General features: G+C 30.1%; 1 pseudogene; it reads left to right on the forward strand.

The window, feature by feature from the left end:
* The first annotated feature begins 1,470 nt into the window (after positions 1 to 1,470).
* LOC123704870 lies at positions 1,471 to 21,971 on the forward strand (annotated as a pseudogene).
* Positions 21,972 to 22,403: the final 432 nt, after the last annotated feature.

Raw genomic sequence — 22,403 nt, forward strand, 5'->3', positions numbered from 1 at the left:
AAAAGTTGAATTTACCAAACTTTAAAGGAAATGTTTTATGATTTGCAGATGCTCACATATTGTTATATTTATTGAAGATTCCAGAAAGTTATTTGTATTATCAATATTGAATAACACAGACTGATTGACCCATTGGTAATAAATGTAGATCATAATTATAGATGAAAAATAATAATAAAGTGTAGTTATAAATTTCAATTTGAAAAAGTCTGAAAACTTTATAACTATTGTTACTGTACTTCTTAGTTCTTACTATAATATAAAGGAAATACCTAATAAGTAGAAGCTGTCTACATTTTGAACATCATTGTTTGCTTTCAAAAAAAGGAGCCCAGGCCAGTAAAGTGGCCGTCCTCTTTATCAATTTATGTTCACCAAACATAATAAATTTAATGTATCTATCCAAAAAATGTCTTGCAAGAACAATGTAACTCGGGATCCCAGAAGTCTTGACAAAAATATGTAATAAAAGTTACTATGTCATTTAAATAGCAATTAAAACATTATATAAATACCAAGTCATGTTTATAATTATGCCAATATGATATATGTACCATATCACTGTTGTATATTATGTTTTCAGTGTAAATATTATATAATGACAAAACTTTTTCATGTGTTTCATTTTCTTATTATTACTAGTTTTATTAGTTAGTTAAATATTCATAAAGTAAAAACAAATGTTTTTTTTTTTATTATTTATAATATATATTGCTATTCATATAATATATCTTATTGCATTTCATATTAGATACCATTGTTTATAGCACACCCACATGTTAAAGTATTAATAATTTAAGTATGAAATTCTCATTGAATGTTTGATAATTTATAATTTTATGTTTATTTAATTAATATTATTCCAATTTGAAATCATATATATATATATATATATATATTATACTTATTTGAAGTGAGTAGGTAGGTATACTTTATGCACACAGCACACTTCATTTCATTCATTGTTTATATTGATGAAATAAATTAATAAAATAAAAATCTGTTATAATAATAATATTAGACATGTTTAATGATAATGATATACTTAGTATATATTATATTTTAGATCTTTTAATATTAAGAGCCAACAAAATGAGTGAGAGAATTAAAAATTAGGTTTTCCTATTATTTATTGTTGTCACGCTATGCCTCAAGCCTCCCCCGTAGAGCGCGACAGGGACAACTGCAGCTCGGGCCGAAAATACCTAGGAAAATGATTACGCAAATTCGAGTTCCGTAGTCCCCTATTTCCTCCTCCAATACTGGACCGATTTAATTACATACTTTTTTCATAATTTAGTAGAGAAAAGACGTATAGGCTATGTTCCTACGTTTTGCTTTTTTTATTTAATGTTCAAAAATTAGTTTTATGGAAGACGGAACATAAATCCGTCCTATTTCTTACGTATTCAAAGATTCATATCTCTTTAAATAATTAAGATAATATGACAAAAAGGATAACGTAGAAACATGGCTAAAGTTACCATAGATTAATAGTATATAAAAAATATATTGCTCTAGTGGCACAATCCAGCGAGGAAACAGGGGACTACGTTTGTATGGAAAAACGACTCTTTTGTTTGCTCTTAATGATTTAAAAATGTATACCTATATGTTGAATTTGTTTTATTTTAGGGTTCTGTACTCAAATGGTAAAAGGGGGACCCTATTACTATAAAAAGTTATACTATGCTATTAATACTGACTTTTCTTTCGGTGATATGCAATCAACATTGTAATTTGTAATGAACACCCTGTAATAGATAAGGAACCGGTTTATGTACCTAGTTACTTCTGTGAGCGACTGTGAGCGTTGCCACAAACCTCGTAAGGTTTCGCATCGCAAAATTGTATTTGAAAGAAATGTGAAATTTTGTTTTATATTAATAAATAATATTAATAATAAAAGTAAAAATTTTCTTTTGTAACTAATTAATATTGAACTATTCTGATGTAATGTATCGGGAAGGCACAGACTCCTGAAACACAGCGAAAGCTATATTGGGAGTCTGGGGTCTATATTCTGATGTAAGGAAGCTTGTTCAATAAATGATTTTTATTTTATTTATTTATTTTATTTATCCTGTGTGAATTGTCCTACTTTTGAATCAGAAGATGCTAATTTTGTGTTCATTAAGAGAAATCATTATGAAGATTCACTTTTTAAAGTTGAAGAAGAAAGATACGATGCCAGTTTAATTATTGAAAGAATTGATTTTTTAATAATGTCTTTAGAAATTGTTTATTCATCACTTACTGAATCCGAATTGAATATAAGAGATTTAGGAATGTCACCTGGGATTATTAAAGAAGTTTTTCGGTCTATTTACGATGAGTCAGCTTCTGAAGTATTGGAGGGAATATTAACAAATGCTAAGACGGCTATTCCTATTGTGATAAAACGACTTTATTCTGTTAATAGGCAATTTAGAGAAAAATTAAGAATTAAAAACAAGATCTGGAATGATTCAGTAGAGAGAGTTTATTTTAAAGCACTTGATACTTTCGGGGGTACTTTTAGATCTAATGATAAAGCAATTGTTAGTCCTAAAAATCTAGGAATGGAATTCGAGACAGGGATCCAAGTTGATATTTCGGATGTGGAGTGTATGAAAGATTTAGTCATTTTATTCAATGCGTATATCAAAACCAATCAAAATGATAATAAAAAGGCAAATATTCCTGGGTTATTTGAGGCAGTTGATTTAATTTTTGAAATAATCACCAAACAAGATTCAGAATTTACAACTAATTTTGATGTTTTCTGCGTTTTTAGACTTTTAACTCACATGTACGAGAGACTTAAAGAAATGAAAGACCTAAAACTCCATCCTTTAGAATCTTCAAAATTAGCCGTTGAACTTAATTTAACCGAAGAATTTAAATACGAAAACAGATATAAGAATTGAAAAATTTTATTCGTGACTTTTTAGAGAAAAATATTGATAGCCCGACTTTTGAAGAAAAGATTAGGATCATGTCTAATTGTAAAGGATACAAACTGTTTGGGATTCGTAAAATATTTTCAAAAATAGAAAAGTTGATTATTGGAGTTGTAGAAGATCGAGATGCTATAAAATCTTTAGAAAAACAAACAGTTGATTTTGAAATAAGTGAAGGTTGTATTCTAAAATTTAAAGAAGGGATTTTTGAAGTTTCTAATTCTGAACGTCTGAACTTTCTGATATCGACACTTCTAAAGTTTTTCTTAGTAAAAATATTAAACAAGAATCTTTTTGTGGAGCAATGATAAACGATTTAAAATTTGGGACAAAAGAAGGAAGTGAAGAGATTAAGCCTCTTGAGAATAGTGAACTTTTCTATCTTTCTGTGGACTCTACTATACTAAAAAAAAAATCGTGTTATTATACAAAAATGTTTAAATGAAAAATGTCTTAAGGCAGGGATGAGCAACCCGCGGCCCGCGGGCCGCATGCGGCCCCCGGTATCTAATTTTGTGGCCCGCGAAGCAAATAATTTAAATTTATCATTTTTTGTTCATCAACATTCCAAAGGCCTTAGGAATTATGATAACATAATTACTTAAGTTTAGTGTTGAGATGATGGTTTTGTATCACTTTATAACGAACCCATAAATTGTAAAGTTCAAAATAATTTCCTTAATCGTGCGGCCCTCCGTGAAAAAAATTAGCCGAATGCGGCCCCTTGATCAAAAAGGTTGCTCACCCCTGTCTTAAGGCATATGCGTATCTTAATATCGTATAGTACAATAATATCATTGTAAACATCAAAATCTTTAATTTGTAAAACTTTATTGTATTTTTTAACACTTTTAGGCTAATTCTACTGAACAAAAATTGTTGACTTCGAAAATTGTATGCGAATTATATAAAAAATCTAGGTTGATTGTGTTTATGTAAGTCGTTAATAACAATTGCAGAAGATAAGAATATATGATGAAGAGGAGTACTTGAAAATGCATATATTAAATTATATTAAGTAGCACAGATGAACATTATTATTGAATGGTTTGAATCACTGCTTAAACAAACTTGCTGATATCTCTTATTCGTATTTCATAAAGCATTCAAGTTTAAAAAACGCGAGCATTTAAAAAGTAATTAATCACATAAGCCTGTTTTAAAGTAATATATGATTTACACTAAAAAAACAATCTTATCTCTCTTAAAAGTATTGTCTAATAGCCCCTTATGACTTTTTTTCATTTATCTTACGAATTAATAACCATAATTTTTTTGAATCAAGTTAACAGTAGTAGTATTAATACAGAACAATCCGATTTATGTTTAGAGCAAAAAGGAAGTGAAATTGTTAAAAAATTCCACAAGACAAAAGAATTTTGCAATTTTTTTAATTTAATGGAAGAAGTTAATGGGATGATTGAGGAAATAGAAACGAATATAAATATCGAAATATCCTTGAATTGTGAACTTATAATAACCTCAAAATCTCTGATGGATAACGCCACGACCATGAAATCATTATCCAGTCACGAAGCCTTCCTTAAACATAATAAGAGATCTCTTCAATTATTTAAAAGGTTCATTCCTTATTATGAAAAGAAAAAAGATAAAGAACGGACAATGATTTTTTCTTTTTTAATTGAAAAATTCGTTTTTAAATTAAAAGATTTAAATAAGTCTTTGATAAAAGTACAAAAGAAACGGCATTTAAATTTGCCCAGGTTTAAATCATTAAAAGAAAATTTAAATAAGCTCAAAGAAAGAAGTGGAAAAGTAAAATACAATTATGGGATATACTCGACTTTTTTAGGTGATAATGTTGATCTTTACAATAGGATGAGGGAGATGTTGATAAAGTTGTTCAATTCGTTTTATCAAGCGGCAATATATATTCCTGATATGGAAAAAGAACGTTTTAAAAAAGAAAAGTTTTATTACGCAGTTTTTGTCATTGGTACTTTTGGACAGTTATATGATTGTTATAAAAGCGATAACAAGTGTTTAAACCGTATTTCTATGCATTTAAGGGAAGTTCGTCGTATAACGGAAAGCTTAAAATCTTTTAATGATTCATTTTATAATTAAAAAAAAATTTGTTATTAATTGTTTATTTAAAAAATATTTTTAAATATAAATATTTTGCTTAAATGATGTGGTTAAATTTTATTGATCAATAAAATATTTACAACTTTTATATCTAAACAAGCAATAAGAAATACTATAAGTTAAACGTTGTTCTGGAAGCTATCTAATTGTTTGATTGTCTTTATGATCTTTTTTTTTCTAATATCATCTATACATATAATAAAATCGTAGGAAAGTCAAATCTGTACATTGAATATTTTTTTAAAAGAATACATAATCCATGATCTATAATCGATATAGAAGCCAAAAACATAGTTTTTAGAATTTTTGTCTGTTTGTCTGTTTGTCGGTTTGTCTGTTTGTCTGTTTGTCTGTTTGTCTGTTTGTCTGTATATTTGTCCGAGCTAATCTCGAAAAGTACCGCATAGATTGACTTCAAATTTTGCATGAATATTACTAACAGGTCGGGTGAGGCTTTTATATACACATTATCATGCTATCACCTCCGGGGGAGGAGCTGTGAACCTTTATTTTTCTAACGTATTCCATGTATTATACAGCGTACAATCTAAAGACTCATGTTTAAATGTTGTTTTTGGGTAAGCCACGCTATTATCTAGCTTTACACTATAAAAACTACGTCATTTACGTAATTTTGGCAGAGAAACAGTTTAATGAATCTTAGTAGTATAAAGACAAATTTGTAACAGCGCCATCTATGAGACTTCATTAAAATCAAATCAATTTACATGTTTAACGCTTCTTGCAAATTTATAATTAAAAATTAAATAATATGATGTTGGTGGGGTTTTTAATTGTACTTATTTATTTAATTTTTTAACCCATGTCTTCCCAGAGTCCACTTCAGGTGCTTATATTTTATACAAGTGAGGGTAGATGTTTATTATTTGATGTCAAACAAGACACTATTAACAGTTAATTGTGACATTTTAAAAAATCCTTCTTGCGTTCCCACAAAAGGTAAGTTGTAGCTTTTATATTTATTCTTTATTAATTAATTATAAAGTTAGACTCATGTTTTTAATTAGAATTGAAGATACGACACAATAAGAAAATGATGAAATTTTATTTTTATGTACCTATAACTTTTACAAGACGCCCAAAGAAGGTCACTTTAGTTCTTGATAGAATTTTATTTGTTAGTAGCTTTTTAATAAAATTAGGTAAAGTAATCTTTTCATTTTTTTTATTTACAGATTCAATGTTCATAAAAATTAACGATTTGCATGAGGATGTAGTAGAAATAAGTATCCTGGCGCGTGGTCAATTGTTGACTAAAGTTAATTTCCAACGTATGGTACAATCATTGGAAGAATCTTGGGTAATTTTAGAGGATATTTTTCGGGAATGAGAAAAGGGGCAGCCAACCACGTATCAGCGTGCGTGCGTGAGAATCTACCTACGTTTTAGTACCAAAAAAAAATGTTATTTTGAAACGTAAATATTGCACTCACAACTACAGCTGTACAAGTATGATTTTTAATCGTGCTTTACTGTCATCTGATTATTTTATTATCGTTATGGCTACCGCGGTACAGATCGTACTGGGATCAGAGTACATATTATTTATCAATTGGTGTGGTAATATACGTACCACACCAAGTAAAATATTTACAATCATACCAAATGGATTAACACGGTATGTACATAAGGCGGTCTTATCGCTTACTAGCGATCTCTTCCAGACTGCCCAAGGTAAGAGATAAAGAATTATACTCATGATCCAGCAATTTTCAACCGAAAAAGAAGTTTTTCTGTAATTGGTAGTTGTTTCATTTATTTATTTTAAATACCTAATTTTACTTTTATATTTGCCCATTTGCATTACATTCAGCTTCCATATATAAAAATTTTATGTTTTTTCCGGATATTTTCCAGACATTTCCCTGGCATTTTCCGGAGATTTTTCAGGCATTTTCCACGCTTTCCCCGAACATTTTCACGCATTTTCCGGATATTTTCCGGGTATTTCCCGGACATTTTCACACATTTTCCGGGGGATTTTCCAGATATTTTACAGGCATTTTCCGGATATCCCCGGAAAATGCCCTGGATTTCCGGAAAGTACTTAAGTTTTTTAGCTTAGATTAGTAATAAATTCTATTGACAATTCTATGAATTGTTTATGGTAGTACGTGTTTACTAAATAATTGTTTGTAAAGTAGTAACTACTATGCAGTCGCTATTCCACGCGGACGAAGTCGCGGGCACAGCTAGTCTCCTATGTAAACGGTGTGACGTCCCCGCACGTCTAAACCCCATATGGCAAATACCATGTTTCTTTATAGTTAATAATTATATAATTTAGGCCACGTGGGATGCAACAGTCTATTCAGACATAATTGAGCATCTTAGACATCCACAATTAAAAAAATTAAGTTTTTAGAAAATAATATATTTCAAATGATTTATTAATAACTGTCATGAATTGGGGGTGATTTCCCGACGCGCTTATATGCTTATGTTAAATAACCCTTTAAGGAAATAGATTCTATAAAGGGAAAGCAATAATCGTATAAGTAAATCCTTCTGCGAGAATATAATATATATAAACTTTAAAAAATCACCCTCAATGAAATCTTTATATTTGTTTTATAACATAACAAGTTTGATTTTTCTATATGGCGTTATATGTAGCGAGGCAGAGAACGTTCTTAGTACAAAAGATTCTTCTGTAAGTACTGATCAAGACAACAATGAGTTGATGGAAGAATCATTTAAAAATGAAGATATTGCTAAATTTTTTAAAACTATTATAGAAGTAAAATTGATGATCAAAGAGCTAGAAGGAACAGATAATGACGAAAAATCTTTAAATCAAAAACTTTTGACCAGCTCAAAGAATTTGATGGATCACTTATCTAAAATTTCTCAATACTCATCTAACCGCAAAGTAATCTCCAAACATCTTTTGCAGTCGTTATGTTCAATTGATAGATTTTTTACTTTTTACAGAAAGAAAAAAAAATGAAAATCGTCAAAGTATTATCCTTCAATCAATTAATAACATTATATTAAAGCTTAAAGATTTAAACGATATTTCGATGAAAATAGAAAAGGAGACAAAATCGAATTTGACTAAGCCTATTTCAGATGACTATGAATTAAAAGATTTAAAAGAAAAAATTGAAAAATTAATGAATAACTACGATAATTATTTAGGTATAAGAAAAAGTGATTTCATTTTGTACAATGATATGGAGAGTTCTATTAGAAATCTAAGACAAAAATTTGAAGATTTCGGAAAGAAAGTTTATTCTATGAAAGATGATATTCTTAAAAAAGAATATAGTTTGTTGCAAAATAGAGCTTTATCTGTTTTTAAACCTTTAGATGAATGTTTTTTGAGAGAGAATAAGAATTTAGACGGTATTCTAAATAACTTGAAAAAAGTTTTACGAAGTATAGAAAAGTTTAAATAAACAGGTTTTAAAAAAAATATCAATTTACATTTTACGAGTTCATTTAAACTCTAAATGGCATATTTTACAAAACATTTATGATTTTAAAAAAATATTTTGTGGTCAAATGTGATCTTTTTAATGATATGTGGTGAAAATTTTAGACATTCACAGAAATATTTTTTAATACGAGTGGGTATAAATGAATACTAGTTTTTAAACTTTTTTTTGACTTCTAATGACTTTATTGTCTCTCATTAGACATCGGTTAACAGTAGAGAAATTATCTAGCATGTCAGAAATGTTAGATCGTTAATATACAGTTAAATTTGTTCCAACGCAACATTCCGACAGACTTCTAAAAACTAATTCAAAAAGCAAAATTTTTTCTTTTTTAAAAACTAAAATATAGATAATTTTTTATTGTATGAGGTGAACAAAAGATGCATGGCTCTTACCTCTAATTTTTTAATTTGAAATTGAATTGTGCACTTATACAGGAACTGACGAACAATAAAACAGTAAAGAATAAACATCTAATAATTTTGTAAGAGAGTTTGGAAAAGGGTTTTCCTGTTATGAAGAAAGAAAATCATAAATAGAGCAATTGAGTGAGTGATTATAATAAATACTTTAAGTTTTCGAGATGAGGATTCAGAAAATGTGTGCCCTGATATGCGCTTTCTTGATTTCCGTGCATTCGTTTAATAAGAATTTATAAACTTGATTTAAGATACATTTTTAATTTATTATTAAATTAAACGCAATTATAGATCATAAAAGTAGCCTTATAGGATAGACTAGTTTAGGTTTATATGATTTAGCTAAGTACAAAAACCTAATAATTTAAATAATCAATAAGAATAAGAGCAAGTTAAGCATTAAATTTCCGTTTAAAAAAGTTAACTTAGCTTACATGCACAAACAACTTGATAATATCATATAGAAAATTCACACAAAGGAATGACAATTCTGCAATTTTTTTATTTGGAACAGGAGGTGTGCAACACAGGTCCCGAGTTCCACGAGTGGCCCGCCGAGTGTTTTTTAAACTTAATTTTTAAAATGAGAGAAAATAAAAGCGTAGAGAGATTTTAATATGTTAAGTTGATTTAAAAACATTAACTTTATTCTTTTTAAAAAAGCATTTACGAATTGGAAACCTAATATTCTTTACAAATTGTTTTTGCAATCATTTTTATTTGGAGCGACCCGCAGATAAAATCGAAAATTAGCCCTCCAATCAAAAAGGTTGCTCCCCCTGATTTAGAGGACAATGCGCTCGCCATAGTTTTTGTATTTTTAATTTCATTCTTTTCACAAAAAATATTGAGGACTGTCCCCGATTTATCCGTTGTACACATTAAATTATTGTGATTGCAAACTTAAGCCCAAAGTACTGCTCTTACAATACAATTTTATATTTCTTACAACTTCATTTCCAATTCGTTTCATAACATTTTTTTTGTTTAAATTTTTTATTTTGAAAGAGGGGTGTTCTGCGCAGGTGGACTTCTATCGATGATGTACAACGGAGGTAGAGCAAATGCTAGATAAGACCAAGAACAAAACAAAATTAAGTCTTAGATCTTTTGTCGTTTAAGCTGCTTTAAGCAAATCTTTCTTAAGCCTATGCTTTTTTAAAATAATTTTTTGTTAATAAAATCATTAAGTTTTATAATCAACCCGCATACAATTAAATTCCTTTTTCCCCTCAAAAATGCGTGACCTTTCTTTTAAATTAGAAGAACTCATGATAGAAAATAAAAAATTATACGAAGAACTCGCCTCTTCCAATTCAACAATCTTAAAATTAAAAAATAAAAATAACGAACTAGAGAAAAATGAAACAGTTTTAAATGATAAAATAAGCCAACACAAAAGAGAAATTAACACTTTAAAGAAAGAAATGGCTCTTAAAGATAAAACCGCAAATGATAGAGAGAAGATTTTAAGTAATGAAATAAACAGAAAAGATTTATTTAGAAATAAAGTTTTAGGATGTAAAAAGAATGAGCAACTTAAAGAAATTAAGGAGGAATTTAATAAAATGAATAAGAGATGTACAATTTTGTTAAGGATGATTTATGAGTTAGTTCGTGTAAAAGGGGCAGATTATGAAATTTTGTATAATTTACTTGAGATATCTGAAAATGAAGATTGTGAAATTTTTAGAGGAGTATTTAAAGAATTTAAAAGAAATTAAAGAAGTTGAAATGTAAATTAGATTTAAAACTTTATTTAATTACTTTTGATTGATCTATAATTTTATATGTTATCCCTTATTAAGGACACTGCCATTCTCTCTCTTCCACTATTTTTCACTGCCTTTCTCTCCCTTTCCAATAATTTTTAGTGTGTTCCATTCTTTTCTATAATTTTTAAACAATCTTCACAAACTTTTCTATAATTTTCGGGCATTACCGGATTATCTTCTATTATAAATTTATATTCATTCATTTTACAGATTTTACATTTATTTGAATCTTTTCTAAGATCCGTGTGTTTAAAATAATCAGGAAGATCGTCTTCAAAAAATATTATTTTACGGGGAACCAAACTTAAGAATTTACTACCATTAAAAAATAATATTTCCTTTCTTTTATTCCCTAAAATAGTGTAAAGATCAACATTCCAATCTTTAAAAAACAATTTTACTGAACTAAACATTTTCTTAATTTCATTTACATTTTTTAAATCACAACAGTCCATGTAAATTACATCATCGATATTATTCATCATCAGTTAATGAATTGGGTTCAATATCCGATAAAATAGTTTTTACTATCTCATCTCTTTTAGGAATTAATTCTGTAGGATGTAGTACGATCTTCTCTAATAATCCTAAAAGTAAATTAGAATTAATATCCACCAAACTATTAATATCACACAATTTTATAAATTCTTCTACTTCATTATTATTTCCTTCAATAACTTTTATAATACAATCTTCAATACGATTTCTTAAAAGTAATGAAGAGATTTCAGAAATAGACGCATTCGTAAGACTCAAATTTGATAAATGTTTTCTTATGTCCTGTAAATGATCTAAATTGCCAATTTGCTTAATTTCATTTAAAACTTGGATTCTTATTTCATCCATTGAAGATTCTACAACGGGAAGTAAAGTATCACAAATGATTTCTCTTGTAAATTGTAAAATTTTCGCATGTCCGTGAACTTAGCAGAGCATTTTTAGCAGATCAAAAAAATAATGTGAGTTCTTATCGCGTGTAGTTGAGTTCTAGAGTTCCTGATACTTTTTAGAAATAGTTCTGGCGTTTTTACCTGAAAAAACGACATTTGAAAAAATAACTTAGCAGAGCATTTTTAGCAGATCAAAAAAAATAATGTGAGTTCTTATCGCGTGCAGTTAAGTTCTAGAGTTCCTGTTACAATATGTTTCTCACAGATTAGATCAGAATAGCGACGAATTAACAAAGATAGAAAACCAACCGTATCACATTCGTTACGGCTATAACTTTAGCATTATAAGTAACTACCTTATTATCAATAACAGTATTTTCATTCATTTCATATAAAATTTATCGCTGTTTCTGTAATTCTCGAAGTCGACAAAATTCTAATTGTTGTGTACAAATCTTCAATCGTATTCATACAAGATCGACAACAGCCATAGAGCACAGATCAAGAACAACACATTTTGAAATGAATGAAGTATCTGATGACTCTTCTTCTCCTAAATCTATAAGGAGAAATTTAGAATTTAATTAAATATCATTGTATTGCCATTCTAAATCTTGTTACATCCAGTTTCATATTATTTTTATGTGCCTTAATTTTTATTCCTATTTCTTATATAAATGTTAGCTTATATTAATTTCTAAATTAAGATGAGGGATGCTGTTATTGATTCTAGTTTTGGAACAGCAATCATCTTCTATAATATTAAAAGTAGGAGTTTGTATATGAATTTTAAGTTCAAATTCACTAGAAGGCGTGAATTGTAATAATTTATGAAATGCTTTACAATTTTTAGGCACTTTAAGAATACCGGATCCAACTATATCATAATCGTTAATAATATCATCACAATTCATTGTTAACTTAGAAATATCTGATTGTACATATATCCATCTATTATTACTAATTTTCTGCCATATATCTATACTACCAAGAATTAATTTATAGTCACAATTAGTGGGGAGTTCATGAATGTACTCTGTAAGGATAGACACTTCACACGTGGGGTTAGAAACACTGGACTCAATATTACTGAGTTTACACACATAAGATTTGCTCGTTATCACTTTACACTCACTTAGATTGTCAAACGCAAAGTAAGTTAACTTGTCCGTGGTTATTGCCAAGTATTTAGCGTTAGGTTTTATCATTGCAAAAGAGTGCGGGTTATTGATGTCATGAGGAGTTGGTAGAGCGTAGATATGAAATAGATTGTACTCTGTAAGTGTAACTAAAGGAATCTTAACAACAAAATAAGCTTACTGTCGCTCATAAATGAGGAAATGTCGGCAATATCAAGAAGGACGTGTATATTATTTAATGCGATAGGTACTGGAAAGTTGACATTAATTTTATTTAAGCTAGATGTTAATTCTTGAAAAAGTTGAACTGGACTTAAAATCGAAGGATGAACTACATTCAATTTGCCAAAAAGAATAGCATCAAGTAAGTTTCTAAGATTGGAATTTAAAATCATAAGGGAACTTTCGAGAGCACTAAACGTCATAGCGAGATGAGAATTGACTTGTAGTTTATTCGTATTTTCAGAAACTGATTCGAATATTTTGTTCAGCTTTTCCATATTTTCGTTTAAAGTCAGTTCATTGTCATTGAGTCTGTGAATAGTCTTAGATGATGTCATGATTCCTGGCGCGATGGCCCTGGAAGAGAATTTTCATACAATATACTCGCTACTATATATACTACGCCATACAAATGCTAAAATGGCCATCGCTGATCCGATTGCGCTGAAACTTGGCACAGGGGCTTTAATCGAGCCGCACATTAAGATGGCATACTCATTATCGAGTTTCCACCGCTGGTTTCCAAGTTTCATACAACGTGAAATTGGACGGCTCTCCGAAATGGCACTAGATAGCCGGGGGGTGTAGAACTAAAAAATGATGAGGAACATGGGGCGCTACCAGGGCAATCGAGAAATTTCAAATTGGACGCAATTTTTTTTTCAAAAATGCCCAATTTTTCAAAGCAAGATGGTGGCGCCGGTTACTTTACGATCGGTCCGAAAATTGACTTCTGTGCTCTAATCGGCCAAATTTATAAAACTGCATACTCAGAATTTCTCTCCGACCCCCGGTTTCCATTTTCCATACATCACGAAATTCAACGGCTCTCCGAACCAGTGGCACTTAGGTCGGGGTCGCCGAAGTAAAAAATGCTTCAAAACTTGGTCCGCTTCCAGGCACATAAAAATTTTTGGTAAAAAGTGAAATTTTTTTTTCGAAAATTTTGTATGGAAATTTCCATAGTAGGAAGGGTAATAGGAATATAGCAACGGAAAAAGATGGCACCGCGGGCTGCTTGCTGCCCGCGCACCGCGCAACCTCGAAGGTCGACAGCCTCCCGGAGTAGAAAATATTTGAATAAGTAGGTTATATTTTATAAGCAGTTTCGACTGACTTTGGAATCGCTGTTAGCAGATAGGATAGAATAACAAATGGATAGGGAATTATAATGCATTTTCAAATCACTGAAGATTTCGTTACGTAAAGTACAAAAATTTTACTTAATTATATCAATATCTAAATTTTTACTTTCATCAAAAGTTTTAATGAAACTTGAAAAAACACTTGAATGTGATTCGTACGTAACTACCTATATATTTTTTTTAGCTCTCCGCGCGCCAGCGGCTTCGCCAGTGTAGTTGAAGAACCCGCATAGTTGTGAATAAAATAATAATATAGGTAATGAACCGAGATGAGTAATTTCTATTGATGTTATTAAAACAAGTAGGTATTAAAAAATCGAGGTTAAACAACCATATTTTTTTTTCTCTACGAACGGATCTCACCAGTGTTGAGATTTCGACTCGACTTATCGTAATTGACACAGTTAAACAGGACGAATAAATATTGACCATTGATTGCTATGGGGTCTATAAACCCATCGTATATTTGCATAACAATTTTTTTCAAAAATATTTAAGGTAGAAATGGACTGTTTAATTTTTTATTAAATATGTAAGTTACATATCGTTTCTGTAAATTTTGTTTTGTGTGCATTGTACAATAAAGTGTTTTCTATTTCTATTTCTATTTCTAAGTGGGTAGGTACTAAAAACCGTAGATATACCTAAGCAATCTTGGCAAGGTCTTATAGTGAAGTAGAGCAGGCTCCAAGGAGATGTTCGTTTGCAAAAATAGCGGACCTAAATCTGACTTCTGATATATATTGTATAGATCCCAGACATCCTATAGACAGATGTTGCCAACCAGTTTTGTGGTCCCCCTCCCCCCACCCCGGTAATTAAATATGGCATACAAAGAATAAAATAAAAATTTCCAAAACATGTCGTGCGTGGTATCAAATGAAAGAGCTTATTGAGTAGATCACGAATATAAAGCATACTATAACATTACTTACACTTTCTCTAAGATTTTTTAGAAAATTTACGAAAATGCTCCATTTTTGAGTTAACTTTAAACCACTATAGATTGAAAACTCATGAATATATTTTTTAAATTCTTATTTTAAATAATTAACAATAGTCCATTGTTTACGATTCAATAGTTCGTACAGTGAAATAGTTGCATGGGGGAGTGGGGTAGCATTCAAAGATGGCGAGTATATTTTCAAGTTTATGCCAGAAATAAAGGCTAATACAAAAATATCGGTGTCAGGGCTTAGAATAATTAACTCTGCAATATGGCAGAACATTCTTGAATCAGCCTCTGTGTGATTAGATTTCAAATCGGTAACTTCAGTGAAAGTTGCGCCTTGCAATTTAAAACACTTTGTGGGGTCATCAAATCCACCACATACATATAGCTCACTTATTACAAACTATTGAATCGTAAACAATGGACTATTGTTAATTATTTAAAATAATAATTTAAAAAATTTATTCATGAGTTTTCAATCTATAGTGGTTTAAAGTTAACTCAAAAATGGAGCATTTTCGTAAATTTTCTAAAAAATCTTAGAGAAAGTGTAAGAAATGTTATAGTATGCTATATATTCAAAAAGCTCTTTCATTTGATACCACACACGACATGTTTTGGAAATTTTTATTTTTTTCTTTGTATGCCATATTTAATTACCGGGGTGGGGGGAGGGGGACCACAAAACTGGTTGGCAACATCTGTCTATAGGATGTCTGGGATCTATACAATATATATCAGAAGTCAGATTTAGGTCCGCTATTTTTGCAAACGAACATCTCCTTGGAGCCTGCTCTACTTCACTATAAGACCTTGCCAAGATTGCTTAGGTATATCTACGGTTTTTATTATTTTTGTTGTCGAAGTGACATCGACATCATGATCTCTGAAATTTTCAAATGTAGGTATCAAGGTTCATGAGATCAGAGATACAGCCTGGTAGCAGATGGACAGACAGCCAGTCAGTAATATAGTTCCCTTTTTACCCTTTGAGTATAGATTCTTAAAAACAGAAAATTATCATTGTTTATAAATTTTTAAAACAATAATATTCAAGATCTGTAGAACAATTAGTGTAGAACCTACTATACTATCTCATTAAACATGTAAGTATAGTAATAACTAATAAGTATTTATTTATAATGATTTTTTATTTCATTTAGCTTTTACCAATGTTGTACCTAATAAAAATTAAGTCTGAATAAAATGTACCTACCTACCCTCTTCAAATATTTATATGATTTCGAATCAAATTGGAATAATAAAAATTAATAATCAACAAGCATTCAATGAGAATTTTATATATCAATATGTACTTACTTTAAAATATGCAATATGTAAAGTTATCTAACATTAAAATATATTTTAAAAAATTATATGAAAGCAATTTAAATAATTTGTATAGCAATATACCTACCTAAATCATTTGTTTCTACTTTATGAATATTATTACTAACTAGCTGTGCCCGCGACTTCGTCCGCGTGGAATAGTGACTGCATAGTAGTTACTAATTAACTTAATTATTGAGTAAACACGTACTACCATAAATAATTAAAAGAACTGATAGTAAAATTTATTACCGGACTGAGCTAAAAAATAAAAAAAATAAATGACTAATTAATTTTCTACGTATTTCTTTTAAATTATATCATATTATTTTTAAGCACCATGGGGGAGGCGAGCAAATGTCTTCCTTCCTTGTATGGATGTTATTAACAATGTATCGTGCAGCAACTGATCAGCTTACTCGATACTCAGTTTTTATCAAATCCAGCACTAAATCCAAATCAGATCTTTCCTGTCTCACGTCTGTGGTAACTAAACCGCTTAGACCGTGCAATAAAAATTAAATAAAAAAAAACCCAACGCAACGAAGAAAAGTGCATAGAAAAAGGAATAAATAATTTCACAAACTTCCCGACGATCTTTAAAAATAAATACCATTTTAAATAATATTTATAAAAAAAAACAAAGTCGTCGGGGCTGCCATGCCAACATTATCATAATAATTAATATATCATATACCTCTAAATAAATATTTTTTTTTATAATGGTACATAATTTTTAAGATCGTCGGGAAGTTTGTAAAATGATTTATTCCTTTATCTTCGTTGCTTTGGGATTTTTTTTTTAATATTTAAATTTTTAAACTTCGGTTTCTTATTTTCATGTAATATTTTCAAGTGAGCGAGACTGAACTATCAAAATATATACCTCCATATTACATTCCTACATAATATTGATATCTATAAGTTTGTTGCTCCTTGACATCTTTTACGTTGGGCCGTAACCGTGCAAAAATTGTAATGGACCACAGTGGCAAAAGAAGTGGTATATTTAGGAAAAAAAAATTCCAAGGGCCAGGCCTATATGGCTTTGAGTAGAGTTCAAAATTTCCAGGGTGTGGCTATCCTCTCGCTCCCATATCTCCTCTTCTTTCACAGACTTTCAACCCTTCCCTTTCCACCCCTAGTAAATGGCAGAACCGATTTTGATGTAAACCATATCTATTTGTACCTATATGTACATTGTGCACGTCATATCCTGTCGTTTGATGCTCCATTTGGTTTATTTATACCCACTGTCGCTCCTAAAGTGCCCTCAATGTAATAAACGGATGAACCGATTTCGATAAAATATGACTAATTGTAATTCACACTTTGCCCATTCATATGCCCCGCTTGAGTATATTATTTAACCACATTCGATTATTGTTCATTCCCACTTTTACCCATATATAGGTATAATAAATTAATGGATGAACCGATTTTCATTAAATATGTCTAATTATACTTTACACCGTTACACGTCATGCCCTTTCATTTGATATGTCACTTGAGTATATTTGACAAAATTCATTTTTTTATTACCACTTTTATACCTATATCAAATAAATGGATGAACCGATTTTGATTAAATTTGATTTATTGTTACTGATAGGTCATTCACTTTCATTTCACTTTTACCCCTATATACCTAGATGTAATAAATGGATGAACCGATTTTGATACACTTTATCTAAGAACCAGCGTCGGAAAATATGCTGCCTAACAAAAAAACCGCATCTAATTCGGATTACCTGTTAGCGAGCTACGGTGGCACAAACAGACACACACACACACACACAGACAAACATAGCGATCAAAAACTTATCACCCAACTTTTTGCGTCGGGAGTTAAAAATATAATACGACATAATTTAAAGGACATTTTATGTATAAAATTTACCTAGAAAAAAACATAATTCTAATTTGACCCCTTCCCCCCTACTACTTCAGCTGACCCCACTCCCCTTCCCACCCTTGGGGACTTTCGATATGATCACCTGGACATTTATAGGAATAACTGTAACAGATAACTTATATCGTACACTGTAGGTACAGTGTACAATAAATAGAATGCCTTAGCAAATGTTCGCCGTGAATACTTAAATGGTCATAACTTTTTTGTTTACGAACCGATTGACATGAAATAAACACTAAATGTTAAATGAAGATTACTCCAATATATTAATGAAAACCGCATCTAAATCGGATAAGCCGTTTCTGAGATTAGCGTGCACGAACATACAGACAAACAGACAAACAGACAAAAATTTTTTTAACTACAGTTTTGGGTTTGGGGTCGATTCAGTAATAACACCTGCTAATTTTTTTTTCATATTTCCATTGTACAGACACCGCTTTTCTAGAATTTTATTATATGTATTGATTATTACTAAGAGACACTAGATGAATAAGAAAATGAAACACATTAAAAAGTTTCCATTATAATATATTTACACTGAAAACATAATATCCAAACCATGATATTTATTTAATTTAATTATAATATGACTTTGTGTAGACTGTAGGTATAGTTACCATGTTTAAATCAATATTTTAATGATACAGTAACTTTTATTTCATATTTTTGTCAAGACTTTTGCAGGAATCCCAAGTTAAGTACCTATGTTGTTTTTGAAACATATTTTTTGGATAGATATATTAAATTTATGATGTTTGGTGAATTAAAATTGATAAAGAGTACGGCCACATTACTATACTCGGTTCCTTTTTTCTTATAGCAAACAATGCTGTTTAAAATGTAGACGGCTTATTTGCTTTATATTATAGTAAAAGAACTAAGAAGTATAAAATGTACAGTAACAATAGCTATCAAGTTTTCAGAGACATCATCATGGTTATTCAAATTGAAATTTATACACTATTTTTTCACCTATATAATACCATCAATGGGTCAATCAGTCTATGTTATTCAATATTAATAATACAAATAACTTTCTGGAATCTTTTATAAATTTAAAATGTGAGCATCTGCAAATCATAAAACATTTCCTTTATGTTTGGTAAATTCATACGTAGTACATATCTGTCAACTGTGATTCAACTTTTGTTTTTCTTCATTTTCATATTCTGATCTTATTAGGTTTCACTTGTTTTACACTTGGCATTGTAGTCTTCTTTCATCACAAAAAAATATTATTATGTTTTAATTCATTGTTAACCATTGTTCGATTTTTATTCAATGACATGAAAACTTCTTATCCACTTCTTTTGGAATGATAAATTGGCAAAACATATTTTTGTTATGCATAAATAACACATAATATTTTACATTATACACAAGAAGCCGTTTTCTTATTTGTTTTCGGAAAATTGTTTGTTGACATAAAATTATTCATTTGACGTTACAATGATCATTTAAAATTTGACATTAGTATCAATAGTAAAAAACTTAAAAAAAAGTGCATAAACAATTGAAAGAGTTTAATTCATTAAATCTTTAAAAGAAATATAATTACATAAAAATAAAACAGATTTAATGAAATAAAAAATTACGAGCACGTATAACTTTTTTCCAAATGCATTTAAAATAAAACATTGCTATTATGACCAAAAAATGTTTAATGTTGGCAGCATTGGATATATTTTTCTCAAATCAGAATAAACTTGAATAAAATTTATTAATTTGCAATTTATTTAAGACGATACGTTTTTTTTTACTTTAGAATAATTTTATAAATATTTTAGTTGTGTTTTATAATTATGAAAATATTGATTTCTTGTTTATGTTTATAAAAAGCATAATTTGACTTTTATATTTGATATTCAAGGTAGGTATTCATAGACACAGTCTTCTATAATTATTGTGTATTAATAAATATAAATTAAACATTAGTTATTTGTTATTATTATATTTTATTAAAAGAAATAATAAATATATTTGTATTTAATATATTCAATATAGCATATTTTCGAAAAATAATTAAATATGAAAATAATAAAACATAAATTATTAAGCTGCGTACAGACCGGCCAAACGAACGCCAACGAACGGGTTTCGTTAACCTTCGTTGCTGCAATCTGGACGGCTTAGCAAATGCCAACGATCGCTCGTTGGCGTGTGCCGGCGATCCGAAGCATGGCGGTAACATCAAAGAAATCGAGCTATTTGATCGAACTCTGTTTGGACGGTCGCCGAAGGCCAACGAACGAACGCTCAGTTGAAGCAAGAGAGCGTAGCGTGTAGACGTCCAATTTGATAATTAGTTGGATATTTCCCGCCATTTAGATCATGGAGAAAAACAAAGAATGGAGTAACGACGATATTCATTATCAAACACTTGCGCGATTTATGTGAGTGAGTTTTTCGAAAACTAGAAGGTCGATTGGGATGATTCTTTTTTGTTCGTTTATGTAACGTTGAACTTAGGGAAGAGTGGAAGTTTCATCAAAATCGGTTCAGCAGTTTTTTGCGATGAGCACTTTACGAGCAGAATTTAATTATATTATAATTTATAAAAATTGCGAATGAAAGAAAAAAGAACCGGAATCAAGTGCCAACGAACGTTCGTTCGAGCACTAAATGTATTTGGATGTACTAACGAACTCCAACGAGCGTGCGGAAGTCAACGCTAGAGAACGATAAATTTCCATCGTTGGGCGTTCGTTGGGCCGGTCTGTACGCACCATTAGACTCCTTACTAACAGTTGGATTTTAATATAATACATATTATTATGTTTCTAAATTATTTTATTATTATTTTAATATATTTTTTAAGATTAGATTACGTATTTTAAATATTTTTTATTAATTAAAATATATTTTAATTAAAAAAAAATACATAACTGTGAAATTGTCTATTCCCACTTTTTTTCGTAATGTTTGCAATTATTTTTACTTCCGGTGGGAAATAAGAATAAAACGCCCCGCGCCCGCGCCAATTCTCTTCGATTAACATTTCGTCTGTTCACAGGGTAAGTCGATTTACATTTATTATTAATAATTATTGGTCTCATATTGTACTTGGAGTGATTAATGATTTGAGTTTTATTGTTGTCTTTCTTTATACATTTTTCTTACTAACAATTAAATTTGTTACTTTAGGTAATTATAAAATATAAAAAGACTTCATTTCAATTCATGACGATTTATTCTTTTGTTTTTTTTCAATGGTTTAATAAAAACAAGTGATGTCTGATATTTAATGCTTTGTTTTTTTAAATATTCATTTATCGTTTTCAGTACCTACCTAACTTCGAGATTCTACGTGACTTCGTGCCTCAACATGTTCCAAGCATCATCTAGCAACAATGGCGGCAACGCAGCGGCAATGGCGTGCATCGCTACCGGTAAGCTTTATTCAATTTATTAGGTTTAAAGTCAATTAATATACCTACATATATTTTCATAAGGCTCTGTTAGGTTAGGTTAGGTTAGGTTAATTAATTTATATAATTAGAAATCTACGAGAACCTCCGAGAAATCTACGAGAACCTTCGAGACTCTCCGAGAACCGACAAAAAACATGCCAAGATTATAACTTGACATTGTTACAGACTTTTACAACGAGGCTGGTGCAGAGCGCGCACCGCCTGTCAGTATGGCCGTGACGGCGCAACGACAATAAACGACTACCGTCAAACTACTAAATAATTATAACTAGCTAAAGTTTACTTAAATCTTTTTAAATAAGTGGTTAAATTAACGAAATAATTAATGTTTGTTAAAAATGATAAAAATTCATTGCAAAAATTAGAGTGGCAACACTCTCAAACTAATTCTTGTGAGTCATGGTTTAATTTAAATACGAGCGTCCGACGGCACAGAGCACATTCACGCGCCGGCCGTTGGAGCGTTCGGAGCTCTCTCTGTAATTACGACGTGGAATAAAAGGGCAGTAAAAATACCTACAGGCGTTCCACTTCGAGTATGAGCGCCTGCCCTGATGATGGTGACGTCAGAATTGCTGACGTCACTCTTTTTAAAAATGGCCTTGGGCCTCTTTCTTCCGTCATGTATATTTTTAATTATATCAGCGGTGTAAATGATAAAAAGTAAA

Source organism: Colias croceus, chromosome W (genome assembly GCF_905220415.1).
Source record: "Colias croceus chromosome W, ilColCroc2.1".
NCBI classification, from domain to species: Eukaryota; Metazoa; Arthropoda; class Insecta; order Lepidoptera; family Pieridae; genus Colias; species Colias croceus.